The 9,013-nt window shown below is 49.2% G+C and overlaps 1 long non-coding RNA gene across 1 annotated transcript in view; it reads left to right on the top strand.

Moving 5' to 3' along the window:
* Positions 1-2,256: 2,256 nt before the first annotated feature.
* Positions 2,257-9,013, top strand: part of LOC132590239 (uncharacterized) — a 61,907-nt gene continuing 55,150 nt past the window's right edge. Inside the window, exon 1 of the long non-coding RNA XR_009556652.1 lies at positions 2,257-2,412. This is a non-coding gene — a long non-coding RNA (uncharacterized LOC132590239). The remainder of the gene's footprint in view (positions 2,413-9,013) is intronic.

Genomic DNA, 9,013 nt, shown 5'->3' with positions numbered 1-9,013 from the left:
TGGTTCTCCCAGATAAGAGTCCGCGCACTTAACCACTACACCAAACTGGTCATGTTCCCCCAAATAAGAATCCCCTTTCATTACTGGTAGATTCCAAACTAATGGAATTTAAGTCATGGCTAATTTAGCAGGTTGTCAATCTCCAGGTGGGGTCTGGAGATCTGGTACTATAGCTGATTTTCAGCTGACAGTGATCGGTTCCTCTGGAGAAAATGGACGTTGGACTCTATGGTGATATATTCTGCCAAGTTCCTCCTCTCCCTCATAGAAGCTGCCCTTTCAAGGACAACTCCTGCCAGAGCTATGGCTGACCCAAGGCCATTCCAGCAGGTGCAAGTGGAGGAGTGGGGAATCAAACCAGAGAAATAGGACTGGATTGTGAAAGTTTTATCGTGGAGTGAGATGGACAAATTAACTAAAACTTTAAAAGACTATGATTTAGATATATTCAAAAAGGAGTGGAAGAAATTTAAAAGATATATGGAGAAAGAATGGAATATAAAAAGTCATTGGACAATTTTTTAGTAGTAATGAGAGAAGAAAAATATTGAACTTTGATTGGTTGGCGGTACCTTTATAATTGAATTTAAATTTACAACTTCGGGGAAGTCAAATATTGGAGGGAGCGGGGGTTGAAATATCATATGGGTTAGTATAGAAAAGAGACAATTAATTACTGTAACCGTATGTTATTAATAAATTGTTAAAACACAAACCCGGTTCTCCCAGATAAGAGTCCGCGCACTTAACCACTACACTGAACTAGCGAACCACCTCTGTTTGTTTCTTGCCTTGAAAACACTATGCACTTGCCATAAACCAGATTTGACTTGATAGCACGTTTCTCCCCACCCATCTTTGTTATGGCAACCTTTTGCCAGATTAACACCAGGATTTTTTATTTTTAAATTTATTTTTGCTCAATGATTCTGACCCAAGTCAAGAGCGGCCGGCACTGCAAGCCCACCAAGGACCGATCCGGATGCACATTGCATGCATTCACACCCGGACACTTTGGCACCTCGCCACCCTGTCCCATTGTTCCTCAGCCCACACACGACTGCGATCCTAGCAATGCACCAGGCCGTGTGAGAATGACTCACACGCACCACCAACCCACACACGGGGGCCGTAAAGGGCTGGTAGGCGAACCGAGCAAGGTAGCCCTGATAGACAAGGCAAGAACTTCGACCGTAAATGCAGGTCCAAAATGTGGTTCAGGGAGCAGGAGACCAGTGAAACTATATCTTTTAAGAGCACCTATTATCAGGCCTCAGATACAGCAGGAGCTCAGCTCCTGAACCTTTCTGAGGGTTCCCCCTTCTCCCCACCTACCTTGTCCATTGAATAGTAGGTGCAGCTGCATAACAATCCCTGGATTGGGAGAGCGGGCAGCCACAGCCAGCCGGCCACCAGGGGCTTTGCCATGCCCCCAGCAGCCCTCATTAACCCCTGGAGAAACCCGCCACCCTTTCTCCACCTGCGATTTTGGGCAGTAGGTAGCTTGCTGGCCTTTTGACTGGGGCAGGCAGGGGTGGACAAGGAGAGCTCCAGGAGAGCAAGGCCTGCTTGGGCTGGCTGGATCTCTAGCCAGGCCAAGCAGGCCTCGCTTGCCCAGGGCTCTCCTTTCTTGCATGTGGTTGCTTTTGCTTGGGCAGGGGGAGCATCTGCTAATGAGCTCCACCACCTATTTTTCTGCAAAATAATCTCTGCCTGTAATACACATTTGCAGCAAAGGCCTACTCGGAGGCTTCCATGTGCGATTGTGTGTGTTCCCTGCTTTGTGTGTATGTGTGTGAGAGAGAAAGAGAGAAAGGGGGGGGGGGGGGAGAAATGTGTTTCAATGAATGACTCACTGCCCCGAGGCGAGCTTGGAAACGAGTCCCAGGGAAAGGGAGCTGTTTTGCCTTTTGCGCTTTCTCCCTTTTCCAGCGCGTTCGCAACCGCAGGGCTGGATCTCGCCACTCCACCCCTGGATCCACATTGGCGGCTTGGCTTCAAAGCGACGGGTCGGGCCCTCTTCTTGCAGATCCAACCCGCCCCAGCGAGTCTCCTCGCTCCCTCCCCGGGTCAGACGCCGCGCAAGGCAGGCGGCCCGGTCCAGCCCAGCCCTGAGTGAAGGCGTCCAGCTGTTGCGTTCCGGCGGAGGGGAGAGGGGGGCGATTGAGTTTCACGGGCGGCGTCCCAATTGCGGCGGTTCTCGGCGGGGAGCGGCCCGCGCGGGGCGGGGGGAACGGACGGCCCACCGAAGGCAGCGGTGAAATTGCTTTGCTGAACTTCTGCTCGCGGGTTTTTGCAGAGGGGGTGGTGGTGGGAGGAGAACCGGGGGCGTCTGATGGGCCCGGAGCGGCGCGCCGATCTCGCCTGAGCAACTTTTGGAGAACTTTTTTCCCAGCCCTCGTCGGTGGCAGGGTAAGTTGCTTTGCTTCTTATCGGCGGTTTGCAGCACCGATTGCAAACGGAGACTGTGATTTTTGCATTTACAAATATTAAGGCGGGCTGGGGGGGGGGGGGTTGCAAAAAAGTAGGGGGGGGGTTGTGTTTTATTTTTGTGCGTGCACTTCGCCGAAAAGATTGCAGGCAGGTCGGATTGCAAAGCGTTTGCGCCTGCATCGGTTAGGTGGCCAGACGCGCCGCAGGTGCGCCGTCACACCCCCTTACCTACTCTTGAGCCTTGAAGTGTTAGAGGGAGAAAAGACATCTGGGGTGGGGCGGGGTGCACCTGGAATTGGAGCTCTCTAGCCATGGGAACGCTTTTAGGAGGTCTCGAAGAAGGGCCCGCGACTCCCGAGCTTTGCAGGTAGTTCCAGGTGGGTAGCCGTGTTGGCCTGAAGGTCGCCAAACTTGTTTAATGTAAGAGCCACATCGAATAAATGCCGGATGTTGGAGAGCCACAAGACATGAACGTCAGATGTTTGAGAGCCGCGAGACATGCAGGAAGGAAGGAAAGAAAGGTGGAAAGAAATCAAATAGGTGGGGAGGGAGGGAAAGGTGTAAAGAAAACAACTTTAACTTTAAATGTATTCTTCCAAGTTGCCAGCTGGCTTGCCTTGGAGAAGTGATTTTAAAGAGAGAAATGCCTTTTCCAAGATGGGGTAGTGGGGGCTTCGGGAGCCACACGATATGTGTGAAAGAGCCACATGTGGCTCCCGAGTTGCACTTTGGCCACCCCTGGCTCTGAAGCAACAGAATAAAGTTAGAATCCAGCAGAACCTTTAAGCCCAACCAAGTTGTGTTCAAGGGGTGAGCTGTCGTGTGTGCGTGCAGTGAAAGCTCATAACTTCAATAAAACTTGGTTGGGCTTAAAGGCGCCACTGGACTTGAGCCTTGCAGATGTTTGCATGCAGATATTTTTCTGCATCGATCTTCCACTGGTGGCTCGCCCTCTTCATCTTTAACGGGAAGTCTCGTGTCTGATCTTGGAAGCTAAGCAGGGTCAACTCTGGTTAAGGAGTAAGAGACCCGGAGCACCTTCAAGGCTCGCAAAATTTTGTGGTAGGGTATGAGCTTTCTTGAGTAACCACTCCCTTCTTCAGATACTGCAGATATCTGAAGAAGTGACCAGTGACTCACAAAAGCTCGTCCCCTGCCACCGATTTTGTTGGTCTTCAAGGTGCTAACTCAGGGGTGGCCAAACTGCGGCTCGGGAGTCGCATGTGGCTCTTTCACACACATTGTGTGGCTCTTGAAGCCCCCCCACCACACCCTCAGCTGGCTCAGAGAAAGTATTCATCTCTTTAAATCTTTTCTCTGAGCCAAGCTAGCTGGTGGCTTTGAGAATGCATTTAAAGTTGCTTTCTTTCCACCTCCACCTCCCTTGTATTAATTTCCTTCTGTCCTTCCTTCCTTTCTGTCTTGTGGCTCTCAAACTTCTGACGCTCATCTGTTGCGGCTCTCAAACATCTGATGTTTACTCTGTGTGGCTCTTAACATTAAGCAAGTTTGGCCACCCGTGTGCTAACTGGACTCTTGCTCTTTTCTGTTGCTACAGACAGAGCAACACAGGGCTACCTGTCTTGGTCTAAGCCCTGGTTCCTGCTTGCATAGGAGACCACCAAGGAAGTCCAGGGTTGCTACGTAGGGGCAAACCACCACTGTTTTGCCTTGAAAACCCCACCTTTGCTCCCCAGATCCGGGACTTTCTCCTAAGTGGGTGTGGGATTTAAGCGGTAGATTTGGTAGACTGCTGAGAGGTTCCTGTGCATATTATTTGGAGAGTTGTAAGGAAGGCGGCGGTCTGGCTGAAATCTTCCAATCTCCACCATCAGTTATCGTTGCCACCTTTGGGTTGGGGAATTCCTGGATATTTGCCAAGAGGGGGAAGGCTAGCAAGGTGGGGTTTTGAGGAAGGGAGGAACTTCATCAGGGTGTGGTCTCCAGGGCTTTTGTTGTTGTTGTTTTAGCAGGAACGCAGTTCTGGCTGGCTTGGTGTCAGGGGTGTGGCCTAATATGCAAATGAGCCCCCTGCTGGGCTTTTTCTACAAAAAAGCCCTGTGCAAAACAATGGTGATGTCAGGGGTGTGGCTTAATATACAAATAAGTCCATACTGGGCTTTTCCCACAAAAAAGCCTTGTGTGAAACAATGATGATGTCAGGGGGTGTGGCCTGATATTCAAATAAGTCCTTGCTGGGCTTTTCCTACAAAAAAGCCCTGTGTGAAACAATGGTGACACCAGGGGGTGTGGTCTAATATGCAAATGAATTCCTGCTGGGCTTTTTCTACCAAAAAAGCCCTGGTGGTGTCCATGGATGCCATTGCACCCGCCAGCACCTTCTTAGCACCGGTCAAGTGCTTTTGGTAAGGAAGTGGGACCAGATGGAACTCCTGTTCAGCAGGGCTTCTGATTGGCCACTGCAGATTTGACTGGCAGTGCAGATTTAAATAATGTTGTTTCAGGGCAGCTGCCTCTACAGTGTTGCTTTTATTCTCTCTTCCTCCCCTTTCCCAGTTATTTTTTTAAAAATAACTTCCTTGTGTGTGGCTCCGCCTTCTGTGGTGGCCATTTTATGGTTGTGCCCACTGCCCTGTGTCAGAATTCCAAAAGTGCCAACATGGTCAAAAAAGTCAAGGACCCCTGGTATAATTTCATACAGTCCACCTTCCAAAGCAGCCATTTTCTCCAGGGAAACTAATCTCTGTTGCCTGGAGAACAGTTATAATTCTGGAGATCTCCAGCCACCACCTGGAGGTTGGCAACTGTACCATTTATTTATTTATTTAATTGGGGGGGGGGGCTCAAAGCAAACCTCCACACAGTCTCCACTGCCTTGTCCCTCTGCACCATCTCCCCATGGAAAAAGCAAGTTCTCAGTGTTCTGTTACGCTGTGGAGTGACCAGGGGTGGAATTCTAGCAGGAGCTCCTTTGCATATTAGGCCACACGTCCCTGGTGTAGCCAATCCTCCTGGACCTTACAAGGCTCTTTTTTGTAAGCTCCTGGAGGATTGGCTATATCAGGGGTGTGTGGCCTAATATCCAAAGACGCTCTTGCTAGAATTCCATCCCTGGGCGTGACCAACAAATAGGGCTTGGGATGGGGATATACAGATGTGACAGGGCACCCATGGGTCTTGGCTGGGGGTGCTGGGGGCAAGCTGTGGGGTTTAGGCTCCATCCCAGTAGCTTGTCCCTGCAATGCTCCCCTTTCCCCCACATAAATAAATAGCCACTATTCAGCTTTAAGGAGCACAGTTCCTGGGATTGCAGAGAGCAAAGCTGGTGAGCCCCTCCTGGGCATGGGGCACTATGGGAGGGAGAGGCTGCAGTGTATCTCTTGGGAGCAGTGTGAACACTAGCACATCAACACCAAAAACCGTGACAGTACCCTGCATATGATTCTAGACCAGGGGTGGCCGAAATGTGGCTCTTTCACACACATTGTGTGGCTCTCGAAGTCCCCACGGCCCTGCCAGCTGTCTTGGAGGAGGCATTTGTTTCTTTAAATTGCTTCTCCAAGCCAAGCCAGCTGGAGGCTTGGAGAATGCATTTAAAGTTGCTTTCTTTTCACCTCTCTCTGCCTCCTCCCTCCCTCCCTTCCTGCCTACCTGCCTGCAGAAAAGGGCAACTAGAATGATTAAAGGGTTGGAACGCTTTCCTTATAAAGAAAGGTTAAAACGCTTGGGGCTCTTTAGCTTGGAGAAACGTCAACTGAGGGGTGACATGATAGAGGTCTACAAGATTATGCATAGGATGGAGAAAGTATAGAAAGAAGTCCTTTTCTCCTTTTCTCACAATACGAGAACTCTTGGGCAAATTGCCGAGCAGTTGGGTTAGAACAGATAAAAGGAAGTACTTCTTCACCCAAGGGTAATTAACACATGGAATTCACTGCCACAGGAGGTGGTGGCAGCTACAAGCATAGACAGCTTCAAGAGGGGATTGGATAAACATATGGAGCAGAGGTCCATCAGTGGCTATTACAATGTATTGATGGAACTCTCTGTCTGGGGTGATGCTCTGTATTCTGGGTGCTTGGGGGAGGGGACAACAGTGGGAGGGTTTCTAGTGTCCTGGCCCCACTGATGTAGCCAATCCTCCAAGAGCTTACAGTAGGCCCTGTAAGAAGAGCCCTGTAAGCTCCTGGAGGATTGGCTACATCACGGGTGTGTGGCCTAATATGCAAAGGAGTTCCGGCTACAAAAAAGCCCCGAGTAGCTCACAGATTTAATGCCAGTAAATCACAAAGTAGAATTTTTGCTCACAAGACCCCACAGTTTAGACGGAACATTGGTTGTAATCCCTGGAGAATTCCACCTGGAGATGGGCAACCCCTAATCAAGCATGAGTCCAGAAGTTGGTTGTAGCCCCAGCTTTTGTTAAGTCAGAGTTCCCTTCGTTGGGTGCCTGGACGCACCAAAGTTTATACTGGAAATAAATTCAGTCAGGCTTTAAACTGGCATTAGAAGATTCCTGTTTTCTACAACCAATCACAAGTCGGGCTGATAATATCCACGGTTATGAATTCTATACTTCTCCGGAAATTTACAATGCGTGATCAAGTTTGGTTTGTGGGTTTTACGCGTGTCATCAGTCAATGTCACATGCATCTACTTCAGGCTGGGTCTCTTGTTTCTTGGAGAGCCAGTTTGGTGTAGCGGTGAAGTGTGCGGACTCTTATCTGGGAGAACCGGGTTTGATTCCCCACTGCTCCACTTGCAGCTACTGGAAGGGCCTTGGGTCAGCCACAGCTCTGGCAGAGGTTGTCAGATCCGGCCCTCATGAGTTCGACACCCCTGATTTAATGTGTCGTGCTAAGACCTATAGGCCGACATTCTAGCTGTATCCGAAGAAGTGAGCAGTGAGTCATGAAAGCTCACCCCGCCACAGATTTTGTTTGTCTTTAAGGTGCTCCTGAACTCCTGTTCATCTGTACTGTGATTTTTGAGTGCATGTAAGAAAGCCCCATTTCTTTTTTGATGGCATACCTGGGAAATAAACCTAGTGTTGCAATGGAGTAAATACTGTAATGGGTGCATGGTGCGTTTCAAAGATCCCTGCCAGCACTTAGAAGAGCCGCTTTAAGTGCTGAAGGAGCTCTTTGGAGTGCCTCTGAGTGGTTTCGTGGTAGAAGGAACGAGGTAACAGAGCAAACAAGCTGCTTTCTGTCTGAATCCAGCTGGGTCTTTTAAATGGATCCTTCGCTTCAGTTCTGCATAATTCTAGAGCACCAAGAGAGAAAAGACACCGTTCAATGGGGCAAAGAGGTAGAGTTGCCAACAGGGCTGTAGAAAAAAGGTCCTGTCTCTTGTAGAGAGTCTTATTATGTGGAATGGAGCAACTGAAACTTTTCATGGCATGTGGAAGCAGGGGTCATTTTGTAGAAAAAGAGGTGCTGGAGCTCATTTGCATATGCCACACACCCCTGACATCACCGGAAGGTGTACTAAATTCCGTCAGCTCAGCATCTACCTTAAAATGCTTCTTGAATTACAACTGCCCTAATAAAATCTTACTCCCGTCATACTTTTAAAATTACTTTTAAAAAATTCACTGCCACAGGAGGTGGTGGCAGCTACTAGCATAGACAGCTTCAAGAGGGGATAAGCATTTGGAGCAGAGGTCCATCAGTGGCTATTAGCCACAGCGTATTGTTGGAACTCTCTGTCTGGGGCAGTGATGCTCTGTATTCTTGGTGCGTGGGGGGGGGGCAACAGTGGGAGGGCTTCTAGCCCCACTGGTGGACCTCCTGATGGCACTTAGATTTTTTGGCCACTGTGTGACACAGAGTGTTGGACTGGATAGGCCATTGGCCTGATCCAACATGGCTTCTCTTATGTTCTTATGTACTTTCTCCTATGTGGCCACAGTGGCATAAGGAAGATTTCCATCTCTGCTTTATATGTTATGGTTATTTTCTCATTTTTTTGTGGGGGGAAATATTAGAACGTTTGTCAAATCTTAAAGTTCAGCAAAATTCTCACGGGGGGGTTTGAGCGATGGAGCCCACAAGCAAGTATTGGTGGGGGGGTAAGAAAGAAAGAGCACAATAGAATTTAGAGGTTCCGGAGCTCCACTCCTGTGAGCTCTTGCCCAAAATGAGGCCCACATGAAAGTAAAAAACATTACCTGGTGAAACACCATCCAATTAAGCCACTGTTAACAGGAAAGGACAGTTTTTCTCCAGGCTATTACTTTGCCCTCTACAAATACTTAGAGGGCAAAACTTTACTTCAGACAGATCCTTTACCATTTAGAGTAGCCTTGCCAATTATTAGAGTAGCCTTTTCAAGAGCCCCGTGGCGCAGAGTGTTAAAGCTGCAGTACTGCAGTCCTAAGCTCTGCAAATGACCTTCGATCCCCGGCGGTAGCTGGGTTTTCAGGTAGCCGGCTCAAGGTTGACTCAGCCTTCCATCCTTCCGAGGTCGGTAATATGAGTCCCCAGCTTGCTGGGGGGAAAGTGTAGATGACTGGGGAAGGCAATGGCAAACCACCCCGTAAAAAGTCTGCCGTGAAAATGTTGTGAAAGCAACGTCACCCCAGAGTTGGAAACGAGTGGAGCTTGCACAGGGGACC

The sequence above is a fragment of the Heteronotia binoei genome, chromosome 21 (genome assembly GCF_032191835.1).
Source record: "Heteronotia binoei isolate CCM8104 ecotype False Entrance Well chromosome 21, APGP_CSIRO_Hbin_v1, whole genome shotgun sequence".
Taxonomy (NCBI): Eukaryota; Metazoa; Chordata; class Lepidosauria; order Squamata; family Gekkonidae; genus Heteronotia; species Heteronotia binoei.
The sequence above is the reverse complement of the archived record's forward strand: the minus strand, read 5'-3'. Positions and strand labels throughout refer to the sequence as shown.